This window comes from Ambystoma mexicanum, chromosome 14, assembly GCF_040938575.1.
Source record: "Ambystoma mexicanum isolate Mex_15411 chromosome 14, UKY_AmexF1_1, whole genome shotgun sequence".
NCBI classification, from domain to species: domain Eukaryota; kingdom Metazoa; phylum Chordata; class Amphibia; order Caudata; family Ambystomatidae; genus Ambystoma; species Ambystoma mexicanum.
In genome coordinates this window covers 268349038-268366829 of record NC_090940.1, presented here as the reverse complement: position 1 = coordinate 268366829, position 17792 = coordinate 268349038, and the positions used below count along the sequence as shown (strand labels likewise).

The 17792-nt window shown below is 44.9% G+C and overlaps 1 protein-coding gene across 6 annotated transcripts in view; it reads left to right on the top strand.

Annotated features, from left to right (window-relative positions):
- MDGA2 (MAM domain containing glycosylphosphatidylinositol anchor 2) overlaps positions 1-17792 on the top strand; it is a 2250375-nt gene that overhangs the window by 834386 nt on the left and 1398197 nt on the right. The window lies entirely within an intron of this gene.

Sequence of the window (17792 nt, the reverse complement as noted above, 5' to 3'; positions counted from 1 at the left end):
AGTCACGAATGGTGAACGTGAGCAGAAGTGCAGAGTATGCAAAGCAGGAAGCAGCGTGTCAAGAAGAAGCCAAGCTGATGAGGAGACGTGCTCCCAGCTTAGCCCATGGTGTGTCAGTGAGAGAACAACCGTGTAAGATCAACTGAGCCGTCAGAGCTCTCAGACCCCAATTCGCAGCTCACCAATTGTATGCAGAAGCAGGAGAGAGCAGGCAGGAAAGCAGAGGTCCACTGCAACACCTAACTGTGAGAAGGAGCAGCCGAAGAAAGCTGGTGAGTTGGCTAGATGTAAATGCTGACTCCGCTGCTCTCTGCATAAGAAAGTTGTTGAAATGTAATAACTTTGAATACAGAACAATTAATGAAAGTAGAAACTTTATAATTGTGAACACCAAACAACTGAGGAAACGGAGCACAAGTTGTAGGAGCTTAAAGTCCCTCATAGGGGACTACAATTGGGGAAAGCTTACAACCATCATTACCAACAGCTAACAGGCTGTGAGAAATCCACAATAGAACAACAAAGGCATAATTAAATGGCTACAAATGAATGACTGTTAGCGTACCCTCTCGGTACCTTGCACTCCTGTCTCTGCTGCATGTTCTCTTAACTTGCTTCATTCTGTATGCCACTGTAGCTACCCTGGCAGCCTATTTTCAAACTGTTGTTTGTATATTCTATGCTTCTATGTACTCATTTGTAACCAAGTTTAAGCTGTCTTGACCTCTACTGCGCCCGGCTACCTAATGGGTTTGGATGCATTACCAAACAAATAAATAAACAAACAAACAAACAAATACAAAATCCCCTCTCAGGAGATGTATATTGGAGAAAGTTTATATCCCGCATTACCAACAGCAAAGAGACAGTGAAACCATACAGAGGCGAAAAGGGCATGACTCTCCATTTTTGGGATATCAACTGGGGAAACTTGTAACCCAACATCCAACAGTCAAAATACCTTAAAGGCAGTTATGGTTCAAACCTCCTTCCAATAGAGAATGGTCTGGTGAATCTTGAAATCAATGTTGCCATCGAAGATTCAAGAACACCTGGAACAAAAGGCCACGAGAGCTCTGAATGAAGCAGACACTACCATCGAAACCCTTTGAAAGCAAAAAAACATATTGAAATTAGGGACTGGATCAGAACTCTCGAACAAATTTGCCAAATTCAACCCTGCAACAGCTTCCTAGTAGTGGACAAGAAACTAGGTCAATTACCAAACTGTCTAAGGAAGAGTCCAGCCTGGGAATCAAGAAACACTTTCTTAAGGGTCCGCTTAAAAATGATCCACACAGGAGAAATTTTGAACATCAGAGGACAAAAACAAAATGCAATCAAGCTGTGTAACATCTGCACAAACCCAGCGAATCAAAACTTGAGTCATTTACTCCGGTACTGTAAAGGCACATGGGATTTAAGTGCGAAATATTTTGCCAGATTTGTGGACAAAGATGACTGTTTGCTCTCTGAAATCCATTTAAATCCCAAAATGAGGCACAGCTGAAGGAAGAAGGAGATGAAAGAGATGTTGAGGGTTGTGCAGAAGGCATAGCTGTTGAAGCAGAAGTTATCCGCGGTGCAGGTGCAGCCATGGAAAGAACACTAGCGGAAGCAGTCACGAATGGTGAACGTGAGCAGAAGTGCAGAGTATGCAAAGCAGGAAGCAGCGTGTCAAGAAGAAGCCAAGCTGATGAGGAGACGTGCTCCCAGCTTAGCCCATGGTGTGTCAGTGAGAGAACAACCGTGTAAGATCAACTGAGCCGTCAGAGCTCTCAGACCCCAATTCGCAGCTCACCAATTGTATGCAGAAGCAGGAGAGAGCAGGCAGGAAAGCAGAGGTCCACTGCAACACCTAACTGTGAGAAGGAGCAGCCGAAGAAAGCTGGTGAGTTGGCTAGATGTAAATGCTGACTCCGCTGCTCTCTGCATAAGAAAGTTGTTGAAATGTAATAACTTTGAATACAGAACAATTAATGAAAGTAGAAACTTTATAATTGTGGACAAAGATGACTGTTTGCTCTCTGAAAACTTCTGGAACTTGTTAATTTCAGGTTACAACACAGCCCTAACAATAGCAGTAGACCAGGTTCTTGGAAGGGCTGGATTTATCTACAATCAGTTTTCAAGAAATAGACTCATCAAAGAAGCATCCTCGGACTGTCTCTGGCTTTTGGACTTCAACCATAAGAAAACTGGTTGGAAGTTCAGAAAACAGGGCAGCAATCAGGCTGTTAAAGACAAAATCATCATAACGGCCTGGATGATCACTATTCTTGTTTTTCTCATCTCCTCTTCCTTTTTTCTTTGAAAAACCTCTCCATTCACCTCCTAAATTCCTTCAGTCAAAGGACATTTCTAAATGTTGTTCTGAAATGCACTTAACACATTTTTATGGATGATATAATTAATTTAAATGTACATTGTGTTTTATTTTTCTTCTCTTTCTACTTTATTTTATGTTGTTCTTTGTAAAAGTCAGCTTTTGATCAAAAATAAAATATATATATTGCCATCAAGTTTGAATGTAGTTGGAGTTTTTTCTTCCTGGCATACCAGAAAATGGATCATAGTAGTTAGTGAGGGCAGCGAGTATACCAGGAAACTAGAAGATGAGTTGATTAAGTATATTTCTGGCAAAAGGTGTAATCAAAAGACCTTTGTTGAATCAAAAGAACTCATTAACTTTATCATTTGTTTGATAAGCTGTGGCATCAGCAAGAGACGTTGTTGTGCTACCCTAACAAAAGTAGATTATTTGAAGAGGTGCACCCAGAGAAGTTGCTGTGCTAGCTTGACAAAAATAGTTCATTTGAATAAGGTGTGATATGCTAATAATTGTTGGACATTTTGAAAAGAACAATTGTAATGGTTTTGAACTTCCATTGTGAAAGAAAGACATTTATCATTCCAAGAAGGATTTTGTGGAAAACACCAGTTTGAATAGTGAAGAAACATTTGTCAAAAAGACAGTTGCTGTGTTACAGGGAAATACTGTAGTTGGACAAGACTTTTTGTGTTGCCTTGAACAAAACTTTGTTGACTCAGAACTGTGGTCAAAGTACTCTAGAATTGATTGAGGGGGCGGGAGCCCAACCCAGGTCACAAGGAGTGCTTTCAGACCTCTTTAAGATTGAACTGATAAATAATTTTGTTGAACTAGAGCTAGTCATATATTCCTTGTATAATTGTATTGTATGCATTAGTGGGTGAGTCGGAGACTTTTTGTGCACCAGATCATTTTTCTTTAGTTTTCTAGACAGGGACCTCTTTGTTTTTATAGGGAAAGATAAGCATTTATACAATTCTTTTTCATTTAATAAGTGGCTAAACCTGAGAAAACATTATATTTGTGCCCAACATTTCTCACTCCTCACACCCCCTGGGCCACCGTAAAGGATGCTAGTAATATTTAAGCTAGCGTTCTCTACCTTTTGAGAGACATAGTCATAAACTTGGTAACTTTGCAGCTAGCATCTTTGCTTGAGCGCCCTGCCTGCAATCGAATCCCAAAGTATCCCTTTAATTCTGTTTTTTCTCTTATAAGGGTGGGCAGGAATTGTTTTTAATAGTTGTGTGCATTTTTCTTCATTTAGGTAAACATTCTATGTTTACAGACCTTCGGGGGGGGCGCCTTTTTCTTTTGGTAACACCCTCCTATTGTTGGAATACTTTTGTACCAGCTCACAACCACCCTGAAGAGTATAGCCTGCCCTCAGCCCACTTTATCAAAAGAGACTGGCGATGTATACCTGTTGGGCTGGACCTGCTCCACCTTTGTGATTCTAATTCCTGCTGATTTAGTAGTAGTTGTGTCCTTAGTAGGCACTTTAGCGACTACTCGTGCAGTGCAGTGGTCTTTTCATCACAGGGATATAATGTAGTAAATAGATACGCTTAACTTAAAATCAACTACTGCACCTCTATGAAAGAGTCATAGCCAGCGTCTTAAAATGACAACAGATGGAGTTTCTTGGAAGTAAGCAAAGAATTCAAATCAGATTCAGTGTAAAGCTAACAAATCTTCAAAATTCTGAAGACCCGAGGGTAACTCTTGTTTCAAACCTTTAGGTCTGTGATACTGCTCCCGGACTTTCCTGGTGAATTGCAGTGTTTGTGGGCATACTTGCGCGTTCTGTCGGCGGAAGCGCGTGCGTGCGCACACTGACATGGAAGAGACAAGAACGCAAAGCAGATGTTGGCGGTCTGTGGTTAAAACCAGTTTGAGGTCCTGAATGTAGTGAGCATCCTTGTTTGTTTAACATTGTCTAGTTAAATGTCATTTGGTTTACTATGCTCCATTGGTCCTAATATGAAATTGCTATTATTTCACAACGTGGTTGCACATTTCATCTGGTAATATGCTCCATCTGTTATCTGTGTTGCATTTCCATATGGTGTATGCGCCCACATTCACTGCACATTACAGAATAAATGCATACACATAACAATAGCAACATGTTAGTAATTCTCACCACCTATGCATTTGATGCAATCTCTCCTTATAGCCACCTCCATGCTTGAGCAGACTGCATGATCAGTCGGGATGTACATTAAACTCTGGAAATAGGACAAGAGGCAGACGCCACCATTGCACAATCTAAGCTCCAAAGGGAGCAATTAATTGATATATATATATTTATTGCATTAAAAATGAACCTTTTTTGTTGTTTTTGAAACCGCATTGTTTTTAGCTGACGCTCCCCAAATTCCAGATGAGACTGCACATGTGCGCTGTCATTTAGACAGTTGTAAAGCAAGTGGAATTGTTATGCTCCCGTTTTATTTGGAGCTTGGTGGAATTAGCAGGCTAAGCAGAGGCTGCCCTCGCTGCAGCTGTGGATATTTATTGCCATGCGGCACTTTGGGAAACCGAGGTCATTTAGACTCCGCGTTACTGTGTGGGTGTGCACGATTTTGTTCATCTATAATGATAGTGCTGAACTTCCAAAAAGAATGTTCTAGGTATTAAAAAAACAAAAAACGCAGAGTTGTTGTTTCAGTGTTTGTCAGGAGGCTGTTTCAGGAGATTACATGCTGCTTGTGTAAGAAATCCATCCCACCCCCCTTTTATCTTTTGGGACACTCAGCATGCGTGGAGACTGGAGAGTTTGCCGTTCTGGAATGGCATTCTTGCTATCGTTTGCTGATGTGACATAATAAAGGTTTCATGCATACTATAACTGTTTATTTTTTTATTTCTTGTATTTAATCAGTTAGATTTTTGCAAGATCAGGATAGACGAAAAGAACAGAATTTCGGAGTTGCAGGAAGACTTTCGACTAGTTCGAACAGGCTTCGATGATCTCCATGGCGTAGTTCAGAATATTAGCTGCGGCAATCGTCTATCTGGTCTTTTTCAACCGAGATCAGACCGGCCCACCAAAACTCTTCTTCATGGAGTTTAAAATCCCCGAGCAGCGGAGTCAAATATGCTATTCTTGCGGGTCTAGTCTCTGGGCCGGGCATCAGCAACTGTTCATTATTTAAAAATGTTTTAAAGTCCCCATCACGTGACACAGTGTGAGTACATGCATGGGTGTATTTCACTGTTTCCGTACACATACATGGGCCGATTCACCATTAGCAAAATGCACCCAGCGCAAAATGAACCAAAATCAGTGAAATATGACCATCTCCTGCAACTGAATGGAGCAGTGTGGTGGTGTATGTATCCACACACCCACTTTTCTGCGCGTAACCCAGGGCACTGCTTGACTGTGCGCACTTGTTCTCCTCCCCCTCCCTTTCACTTCCTGTCTGTGCACTTACATTACCTAGAAGGCACTTGCGTTCCCGTGGCCTAGTACTGTAGTTTTGTTTCTGTATCTTCTTCTCCTCCTCCTCCTCCCCTCTCCTAACCCCTCACTTTATGTCATGTACTTGCACTATCTGAAATGTTGCTAGCCTAGTATGGTTGTCTATGGATTGTATGTCTTCTCCCTCTCCTGCCCCGTTTGCCTTCCTTCCTGTCATGCACTTCACTAGTAGTAAGGCTGTCAGGCCTAGTATGGTAGTTATTTTTTGTTAGATCGTTTGGAAATTAAAAGCCTTAAGAATGACTCTGTATTCCCCTGTTCCCTTCCTGCCTTGAAGAGCTTTGAAGCACTTCACTTGTGTATAAGCGCTTTACAAATAAACAATAACAATTACTTTTCAGATGAAAAATTGATGTTTTCAGGAGTAGAAATGTCTGAGGAAAGTAAGCTAGGAGATCACCTACCAACAGAAAAGATGCCAAGTGATTGACAACTATTTGTTTAACTTGGTCCTGTGATTGTGCCCTGCTTACAACCTAGTGTAGGTTATATTTATTACAGAGGACCATCTACGAGAACATGATTTGGCCTACTTTGCCCACATTTTCATAACACTTTAAATGGAAAAATAATAATTTATTTTTTCAGTACTCGTTTTTTTTGGTGTGAATTAGGTAAAATTGTGGGTCGAAATTTGGTCTGCTTTACTTTGCACCCAGCGATTGATTGATTTGTGAATCAGAGACATGGATTTTTTTCAGTGGATAATCCAGAGCAGAGGAAATAACACAAGAACATGAAATCTAGAAAGTGTAACATGCACCACATACTCATTTACCCAACATATTACATACCATGCCATCAGATGCATGCATAATCGGCTGCACACCACATGCACATCTATACTATTTGCACATTGCCACTTAAGTAGCATGCAACTTGGGTCATGTCCCCCAAAATTGAAAGTTGGGGCAGTGATACAGTCTTGCCCATGATCCTTGGTGATGGTGTTCCAACAACTAATAGACAGATTAGCCACTAAGGTATGTATCTGATACCACAAGTCCATCCATACACAACATTCAAACAACACCAAAGTTACTCCTACCAGCAGTACAGCAGCAATCTCAACAACTAGCATAACACCTGAGCTTTTTAGCAAGGGTAAACTTAAGATTGGTGAAATTGGGGACATATGTAAACAGCAGAAGCAGTGCCAACATATGCCAGTGAGAAGAACATTGTAACATTAAACATGTCATCAATCAGTCATCAACGGTGACACATTATAGAGTTGCAATGTGAAAATATTCAAACATTTTTGATTGATCATTCATTGTAAGATACTTAAGCAATGATGTACACGGAAACCACCTTGCAGGTTTTTAGGTAAGCACTTTAATTGGTAGGTTCTTAAGAAGAAGGGTTGGATTACTGCCTGTAAGCACTATGGGTGGAACTAAAAACAACAAAGAGATATTCTCAGATAAACTTGAGCCTGGTTGGGACAACTGAAAGTGATGGGTTGCTTGCAACAGCATTAAGCCCATCATCTAGGGTATTGTGCAGACATGATGATTCTTAATCCTACCCTAAAACGTCCTTGCTGCTCCTTGGGACCCTGTACCAAAAAGGAAAGTTCCAAACAGATGGCCAACAGGAAATCCATTGCCTAAACTTCTCAAGTCCTTAGCCTCCTGATCCCTTACATTAAAACTTTAAAGAAAGGGCAGCTAAAGTTGACAACTCCTACATTAAGAAGTGTGCCAATATTCTGTCGACACACATAAAAAATGTTTTTGTGGAAAAGTCCCCACCAGTGGTTATGCACAGTCCAGTTTACTTCTGATGTTCCTGCTTTCACAATGCCATTGGCCTTTCACAGGTTGCTTGGCCTATCGCACACCCCATATAGACGACCATTGTTTATTTGCCCTTCTTTGGCCATTCTTAACTTTTGTACTCTTTCACGTTGGGTTGCTCTCAGGCCCCTCTCACAAGTCTGTTACTGTTTTGTCCTTCCTCTGCTTTTTACACTTCTTAAATGTACTGTCCTTCTCAAGCCCACTTTCTTGAGACGTCCAAAAGGGCATTCACCCTCAATCCCTTCTCAATCATCTTGTTTCTTTTTAGGCAGGCAATACTGTAGCCCTCCTGCCACTGGTTTCCTCCAGAGTCATCTTTGCTCCCTTTCTAGTTGCTGGATGAAAGTCCCAGACTCTGATTTTCCAGAGCCCCAGGTTTTCCCAGTCCTCTGGAATTAGCTTGGCTAACCTTCTCTTGCAGGCCGTCCAGCTAAGACTAGTCTTCATGCACTTGATGTGCCTTTCTCCAGTTGGTTGCCTTCTTCATTTGCTTCTTTAGCCTTCTCTCCAGTCAGCCAGTGTTCATCTCAGGCTCCTCTGGCACTGCCTGCTGCTGTGGTTCTCTCCAGACTCTCTCCTCCAGTAGTCTCCATGTTTAAACGGAGCATTGTGGAACACACTTCCCTCAAGCTTCTCGGCTCTCACGGTCTCCCTTTGAGTCAACTACTAAAAACTCACCACTGAAAAAGAAGCCACAGAACAAATGTGTGTAGGCAGTATTGGATATTTAATTTAAGCAGCAAGTAAAAATGCCAAGAATTGCAGTACTATCACTCAAAAGGATACGCTTCTTGAAAAAATATGCACAAAGACGATAACTAGTCACTAAGGCTGCACAAATTGACAAGGGGACAGGGGCTTTTAATTGTACCTGTTTCCACTTCTTAGGCTGTTTATGTTGAACCTGGCTTCAAGATGCTGCATGTGTGGGCCAAACAGGGGTCAAGTGCAATGAGTCATGTTTCTCCGAGGCAGCTAGTCAGCATTGAGTCAGTCGAGAGGTGCGTCATGTGGTATGAGAGCGGCCATGCGCGATGCGGGTCCATGGATCAGCAGGTGCTGTTTAAAGAGAGTGTTGTAAGAAACCAGAAAATGTCTCACCCGCTAGTCCCTGGGGTTCCGTCATCCAGGTGGCCAGGACACGGCCATCACTTTTGAATCCAGTTCCTGTGGGTGGGCCTGTGTGGCAAGATCACCCGGAGGGGGGGCGTCTTTGGGCAGTGGGAGTGGGACACTGGATGGTGAGATGTGGAAGCCCCCTCCCCCGAACACCTTTTCCCCATCCTACCAGATAGGATACTTAGGAACTCAACCCCCGCCCCCTTTTGAACACTTTCTCACGGACATCTCACTGTGAGAGAAAACGGACTAACACCAGAGCCGTATACCGGACATGTCCCAACACAAGGGTCAGGCAGAGTCATGCAATTACTGATAATTACACACACCTGACTTCCATCACACTGGCTCACACGGATAAAAGGCGAAGCATGAAAGCACACTCTGTGCAAGGCAAAACACATGGGGAAGCAGCAGTTCCGAGATGGCAGTTTAATACGAGGAGAAAGACGGCAAGACCAGAGAGGGTTGCAAGCAGGTAAGTGCCCTTGACCTTTTCGGAGGAAAACAGCTACTTTCACGAGCCCTCGAGAATAAGAAACATAAGACCTGGAACTAAAGCTGAAGAAAGGTGCATTGTGTGTCCGAGGTACCTGGGGCTCTCCTGTGTCGATAGCCAAGGCGGCGCAGTGGTACCGTCCTTGGCTCCTACAACGAAGCAGCGCCAGTAAAGTCAGCACAGCCGGTGAGTTGGGGAGACCGATAGCAGACCGGTCTGTATTAGAACCAAGGTTGCAAGCAGCAACTTTGTATGAAGCAATCTGAAGAAACAGTGTGTGAAGTGTTTCTGATGAGCGATATGAATATAATTGAACATCCAAGGTGTGACTGAACTTTTGAAAGCCAAGATAGATACAATATAAAGAGTGGTCCAGCACCACGTGGGTGCTCATTCAAAGGTCTCTGTTAGGTATCCATCTGAGAGGTGGCAAATATGAACTGTGAAAACGAAGTGGTCCTGCAACGGTTCAAGCTAAATCCTGTGCACATAGCTAATGCGAATTGCAATTGGTCCATGCCCGGCTGAGGGAGACTGGTTGTGTAAGAGATAGGATCTGAGCCCAACTGAGAGGGATCCAGGGTGAACCGTGAGCACACGAGAAAGGATATTCTCTGAACATTGGAGAAGAGGATCTGAGCCCAGAAGAGGGGAGCCAAAGTAGTAATTGTGGTAAAAAAGGGATGCGAGTCCGCCTGAGGGGGATCTAGGGTGAAGAGTGAATCACATAACTTGACTACTTCTAAGAGGAAAATACCTTCATTTGTTTTGACACAACAGGCCCTCTGAATCAAGAGACTTTGATAACTTAAGAGACTTGAGCACAGAAGGCCCCGATACTGGTAATGGAACGGTATCCTCATGCCAAAGAAGCCTGAGAGTGTGCTATGCTCCAGTGAACCACCTTGCCCGTGCTGAAAACGCAGGGAAGGGAGGCCAGTTGCCTGACCTTCCTGACATATCATTTTGTGAACACGTCTTTCTTTTTCATGAATACTACCTCACACTATTTGAATTTAGCGATGAATGGCAATAGGTTATTTGTAGAATAGGCCTTTTTATCTTGACAAGACTCCACTAGGACTGCATTATTAATATTTGAGGGTTGTAGCTTTATTACATCTGTAGATTTAGGATTATATGGGTCATTTATCACCCCTTGTTAAAGTTCATGGTTCACCCCAGATCCCCCTCTTCCGGGCTCAGATCCATTTTTATTCAATTAGTCCCCCTCAGCCGGGCTCAGGCCAATTTTAGTTCACAGGTAATCAAAGACTTTGGAATGTGCACAGGATTCAACTTAACCTGCTGCAGGACCACTTCGATTTCACAGTTCCTTCATTCTTACACACTCAGTTGGATACCAAACAGAGACCTTCGAGTAAGCACCCACGTGGCGCCGGACCACTCTGTATCTGGTACCTATTTTGGTTTCATACAGTTCAATTGCATACAAGTTCTATTTCTTCATACAATGTTGCCACTTGGGGAACTATGAAGGAAGTCAGGTGTGTATAATTGTCAGGTGTGTGTAATTATCAGTAATTGCCTGACCCTTGTGGTGGGACATATCAGGTATACAGCTCTGGTGTTAGTCTGTTGTCGCTCACAATGAACTGTCCCATTAAAAAGTGTCTGTTTTGGAAAAGGGGGGGTTGAGCTTCTAGGTATCCTACCTGTTAGGATGGGGAAAAGGTGTTATAAGGAAGGGGATAACGCATATCACCATTTAGTGTCCCACTTCCGCTCTCCAAGGACCCCTCATCCAGATGATCCTCCCGCACTGGTCCACCGTCAGGAACTGGATCCAATAGTGATGGCCGTGTCCTGGCCACCTGGATGACAGATCGCCGGCTACTAGCCTTCAGGTTTCTCACAGCTGGTAGGGGTGTTTCCCATTGCCTGTCTGATCTTCCTCTGTCCCTGGGAGATCACCACCATAAATGGATAATGAACCCTCACTGTGTTTGTTGTCATTTCACTTTCACCATCTCTTGAATGTCACTGCATCGAAATCATTTGGCATTTTGTGGGTACGCATATCGGTCATCTCCCTGGTAAGCGTAGGATTCAACATTGTTCCATTCATTTTTCCCATCGTATTCATAGACACTCACACTAATGTACCTTCCTTGTTTATTAAACCACATTCCCAGATGTTGTGACTACTCTTTTCCCCTTTTATCTAAACCCCCTTGCTCCCTCATTGATGGCCACAGGAGAGCCAGTTTCTCAAAGTCCCTGCTCACTATTACTGTAAGTGTTCACTTCCACCAAGTGAGTTCCCTGGAAGTATGTTTAGCATTTCAGACCTTTCCATTATTACCGATCAGCTATCAACTTTCCAACATTAATTGGGCATGTGTAATTTAATGTTGTATCTTCTAAGTTGCCAACATCATCATCTTGTTTAGTTTTTGATGCACATTGACTTGTAAACATTCTTGGATGAGGCAAAACATTCCTAAATTCCGTTCGTGCAGTGTACCTGTGTCACACACAAGCAGCATATGAGACACATAGTGTATCTGTCTTTGTAAACAGAATTACCCATTCCTTCAAAAAGAAATCCTAGACAACAGATCAAAATAATAATTATTTTTTCAGCATTTATCGTCCGTTGTTTTCCAGTAGATTAATGTGATATAGCTAATTACTTTCACAAAATATCTCAAAGCAAACCAAAAATAAAATGAGAACTTGAAAGGCTTTCCTAGACCAATCCTATAATTACATCATATAGACAACACATTTTCTAGAAAAAATGCTTCAAATCATCCAAACAAAAGCCGCACATTTAATACTGAGTGAATCATCATACATTCCCTGTACATCATTATAATCCTATGGTTGTAGCAAAACCAAAACAACACAATATATAAACGACTGCCTTGGCTCTGCAACAATTAATCAATACTTGACTGATCCACATGTCAAAGCGAAAGAGAAACCGCACAACGGTGATCATTTGAGGCGGACAGTCAGTAAATGTCCCCATGCTTGTTTACCATATGTTGCCACATATGAACGGTGTACTGTGCAGGATCATTGCAACATTTCAATACCCCATAATAATAATATCAGTAAAGGCACAGAGAAGTACCCTGGATTGAAGTCAGACATTTGCCTGTAATGTCTTTCTATGTTACACTAATAGTTGTTTATGTCGCCTCATAGTCACATTTGTGACTCTGTATATTCGGTGATGTGTGTCACTGCTGGTTCTGGGGAAATCTATTAATTGAATCTCCGAATCACCAGAAAATCTAGTGATCCCGTTTTATCCGATCACTCAACTGTTGCATTGAATTGGTTTATTGAATTTGATCAGTAGTTCCCTATAGAGGTAGGCGTGCAACCATTTTTACAGACGAGGCATAAACAGACTTTATTGCAACGCATGGGCCTTTCTATCCAAGTGCACAGAGAGCGATTGCACATCTTTTTCAATCCGACCCATACTAGAAACAGTGGTCAAAGTGGGTGGGAGTGGTTGGGAGCAGCGCTCCTCTACTTTTTTTTTAAAACAGTTTTACTGACCTATACTTTTATTTTTACTAAGAAACCGTTCCGGAAGGGTTTCATTTCAAAATAAAAGTGTAGGAAGAAGTTGAAACTTGCACTTCAGGGCACTGCACTGAACATTCACTTAAACAGCAGGCATGATTGTTTGGGGGTTTGAATTGCCAGTGAGAGAGGGTGTGGCAATGGTGTGTTTGGGGAGCAGGGGCAGACTAGCAGGGAATATAGTTCCACTACTTCTTTTCGTACACTTTGAACACTGACTAGAAATAAAAATACAATGTATTCTATTTCTGGCAAGGGTAGCGGAAGTCATAAAAAAAAAACTCTTGAAATAGAAAAAAAATAACTTTTCTCTATCGGAATGCAGAAAAGACATATTTTTGTATGTACTAACTGCTTGCCCATAGTAGTAAAATAAAAAATAAAAATTCTAACGCAATCACAGAATGTGATTAATGAAGAAAATACAATTCTCACAGGAATGTGTTGTGCCCAATTAAATGTAAAAATACTGTACTTAGCATGATGGTTACTTCTGGAAATATTTAATTTCAGTCTGGGCAGACTGCACTAGAATAGTATTTCTTTCTCTTTTCAGTGCAAGGTCCACTTGCACTTGAATCATATATTTCTATGCTATGGATTATCAGAATACAAACCGCTTCGCTTGTTAGGGATCTCACAAGAGAAGCGGTTTGTATTACAATAATCCACTCCAGTACCACTCCTTCTCCAGATCCATTTTGGTGACGTCCGTTTTGGTGCAAGCCAAAAGGATTCTCCTCATAGCCTCTCTCATGACAACCCTTTTCCCACAAGAGGTGAAGGAATCCTACTGCATAACTCTGCTTAAAAATTAAACAATAATGTAATTGGGCTGATTGAAAAGTACACATTCCATGGGAATCGGCAGACGTATGGTTTGCGCAAATCGAGCCAGAATTGATTACCCAGACACCCCTGCAAAGTCCGAAATGTGGGTAAAAAAATGCATTTTCCGCACATTTCACTCGGCTCACCCTTCGAAACACACCGCCAACAACACTTGGCCTACTGTCCGGCATTCCCACAGGTGTCCCATATGAAAACGATACCTCACATGTGTGGGTGCACCTACCTGGACGCCAAGGGGAAAGCCTAACACACAAGTAACCCCAAGTCTGTTTTCACACCTGAATTTCACACTCTCTGCAGACGGGCACATCATACAGATATGTGCAGAGGTATGATTTGCACAAATCGGCCCAGAATTTATCACCCAGACACCCCGGCAAAGTCTGAAATGTGGGAAAAAAACACATTTTCCGCACATTTCACTCGGCTCACCCATCGAAACACGCTGCCAACAACACATGGCCTACTGTTCCGCTTTCCCACAGGTGTCCCGATGAAAACGGTACCTCACATGTGTGGGTGCACCTACCTGGGCTCCAAGGGGAAAGCCTAAAACACAAGTAACCCCAAGTCTGTTTTCACACTTGAATTTCACACACTCTGCAGATGGGCACACCAAACAGATATGGGCCTCGGGTGTCCAAGCCAGCAAGGAAAACAGGGAACCCCATGCATTTCCAAAAAGGGGACACCCGTTTGAATCTGCAGAGGTATGATTTGCGCAAATCGGCCCAGAATGTATTACCCAGAAGCCCTGGCAAAGTCTGAAATGTGCCGAAAAAAACAACATTTTTCACTTTGTCGGGGGTTCTGGGTAAAACATTCTGGTCTGCTTGGCGCAAGTTGGACCTATGTGGATTCCTACTGGTGCCCTCTTTTCAGAAATGCATGGGATTCCCAGTTTTCCTTGGTGGCTTGGACACCCTATGCCCAAATCTGTAGGTTATCTCCCCAAACCGTTTTGTGGTTACCAGTAGGTTAGCCTTTTCCCTTTGCGGCTAGATTGGTGAACCCACACATGTAAGGTACTGTTTTCGTTGGGACACCTGTGGGAACGCGGGAAGGTATGACATCTGTTGTTGGCAGAGTGTTTCGGTGGTTGAGCAGAGTGAAATGTCTGGAAATTTTGTTTTTTACCCCCAAATTTGGAATTTGTCTGGGGGTTCTGGGTAGTAGATTCTAGGCCGATTTGCGCAAGTCAGACCTCTGTGGATTCTCACGGGTGTCCTCTTTTCAGAAATGCATGGGGTTCCCTGTTTTCCTTGCTGGCTTCGACACCCTAGGCCCAAATCTGTAGGTTGCCCACATGAAATGGTCAGTGGCAAAAGGCTTGGGGTTACCAGTGGGTTACCCTTTTCCTTTTGCGTCCCCGGTAGGTGCACCCACACATGTGAGGTACCGTTTTCATCGGGACACGTTTGGGGACACGGGAAGATAGGCCGTGTGTTGTTGGCGGTGTGTTTCGGTGGGTGGCCAGTGCGAAATGTCTGAGAATTGTCTTCACTTCCAGCCAATTTCAAAGACATTTTCCTGTGTCCACTCACCGAAACACGTCGCCAACAACAGATGTCATACCTTCTTGCATTCCCACAGGTGTCCCGACAAAAACAGTACCTCACATGTGTGGGTGCACCTACCGGGGGCGCGAAAGGAAAAAGCTAACCCGCTGGTAACCCCAAGCCTTTCAGCACAGCCCATTTTGTTCATGTGGGCAACCTACAGATTTGGGCCTAGGGTGTCGAAGCCAGCAAGGAAAACAGGGAACCCAATGCATTTCCCAAAAGAGGACACCCATGGGAATCCACAGAGGTCTGACTTACGCAAATCGGCCCAGAATTTATTATCCAGAACCCCCGGCAAAGACCCACATGGGAGAAGGGCGCCCAAGGCCAGGGATATTAACTCCGACTTTGGTGGAGCCCTGGCTGCCCTGCGTTACAGCTTCTCCCCACCAAGGAGTCTCGGCAGTGTGCCAATACCTCCCCGAAGGGAAAAGCTGTAATGCAGCCCAGCCGCAACTCCAGGACAGTTGGAGGTGATGTCCCTGGCCTTGGACATCCGTGTACCGTCCCCTAAGCACAGCAGCAGCTCCAGGGAGCACCAGCAGGATCTCCATTCCTCCCCGGAGGTGACATCTGTAACGTAGCACAGCTAGAGGTGGATCCTGGACTTGCAGACGGACAACCCACATGGGAGGGATCCGCTCCCAGGGAAACAACAATGTTCTGGGGGCAATTTGTGGCCTGCCCCTGCAATTGTGTCCCAGCCCACCAACATATCTGACCAGACTGCCCATTCCCACCCACACCACCAACAGTTCAGCCCCAGTCTCACCCACCCCACTGACAGTGGTCCCTAACCATAGAATAATAAAAAACAGTACTCACATAACGTTGCAGCTGCTCGCGTAGATAAAGCTGTAAACAAAACAAAAAACATGCGTTACCTACGGTCACACCAGCAAAATGTAGCCCTCCCTGGGGACAGATAAGGGGAGGGGGCTGTCCTGCACTCCTCTCTGGCCTCAGGCGTCCCTTCCTAGGAGCAGATTTCTGGTCCCAGGAGGGCTGCATGATATGGCACCCACTCCATTGCGGTTTGGGGGTGGGGGGTCAACGTCCCATCCCATTAGAAAATTCCCTGTTCCTTTGGGGTGCCCCACAGCCCCCCCCCCAAAATGCGTTCCACCATTTTCACTTTTTTCCTTTGGTAACCCAACTCCCCTTGGCGCAGAGGGGCACATTGGTGTCCCAATCTGGCCCTGGGGTGCCCAAACCTTACTGCCCCACCCACTGGGGGGCATGTCCCACAATTTTTGGGGGCCCTCTCCCCCTCACCCCAAATGGGTGGAGGCGGCACCTCATGCAGGCCTCCCTGGGCCTCCTACAAACGTGTATATAAGCGTGAGGTATACCCCCCTCCATTTGGGGTGGGTGGAGAGGGCCCTCAAAAATTGTGGGACAGGCCCCCCCGTGGGTGGGGTAGTAAGGTTTGGGCACCGCAGGGCCAGATTGGCACACCAATGTGCCCTTCTGCGCCAAGGCAAGTTTGGTAAACAAAGAAAATAATTCAACATGGCAGCCTGCCCTTTAGCGGGGGCTGAGGGGCACCCTACACCGCTGGGGAATTTTCTAATGTGAAGGGGGGTGCACATCTCCACCCCCAGCCCAATTGGAGGAGCGGCACATCTCATGTAGCCCTCTCCGGGGTCACATAAGGGGGGGGGGGGGCTGTCCTGCACTCCTCACTGGGCTCAGGCGTCCCTTCCTAGGAGCATATATCTGGTCCCAGGGAGGGCTGCATGACATGGCACCCACTCCGTTGCGGGTGTGGGGGCGTGCAACGCCTCATCCCATTAGAAAATTCCCAGTCCCTTTGGGGTGCCCCACAGCCCCCCCTGAAAAGCGTTCCACCATTTTCACTTTTTTCCTTTGGTAACGCAACTCTCCTTGGTGCAGAGAGGCACATTGATGTGCCAATCAGGACCCAGGGTGCCCAAACCTTACTGTCCCACCCACAGGGGGCCTGTCTGACAATTTTCGGGGGCCCTCTCCCCCCTCCCCCAAAATCGGTGGCGGGGGCACCTCATGCAGGCCTCCCTGGGCCTCCTACAAACGGCTGTGTGAGTTACACCCCCCTTCCATTTAGGGTGGGGGGGAGGGGGCCCCCAAAAATTGAGGACAGGCCCCTCAGTGGGTGGGGCAGTAAGGTTTGGGCACCCCGGCGCCAGATTGGCACACCAATGTCCCCCTCTGCGCCAAGGCAGGTATAGTAAACAAAGAAAATAATTCAAAATGGCAGGCTGCCCTTTAGCGGGGGCTGAGGGGCCCCCTACACCGCTGTGGAATTTTCTAATGTGAAGGTGGTGCACCTCTCCACCACCACCCCAATTGGAGGGGCTGCCCATCACATGTAGCCCTCCCCATGGGCAGATAAGAGGGGGCTGTCCTGCACTCCTCCCTGGGCTCAGGCATCCCTTCCTAGATGCAGATATCTGCCAGGGAGGGCTGCATGACATGGCACCCACTCCATTGCAGGTGGGTGGGGGGGGTCAATGCCCCATCCCATTAGAAAATTCCCTTACCCTTTGGGGTTCCCCACAGCCCCCCCCTAAAAACCGTTCCAACA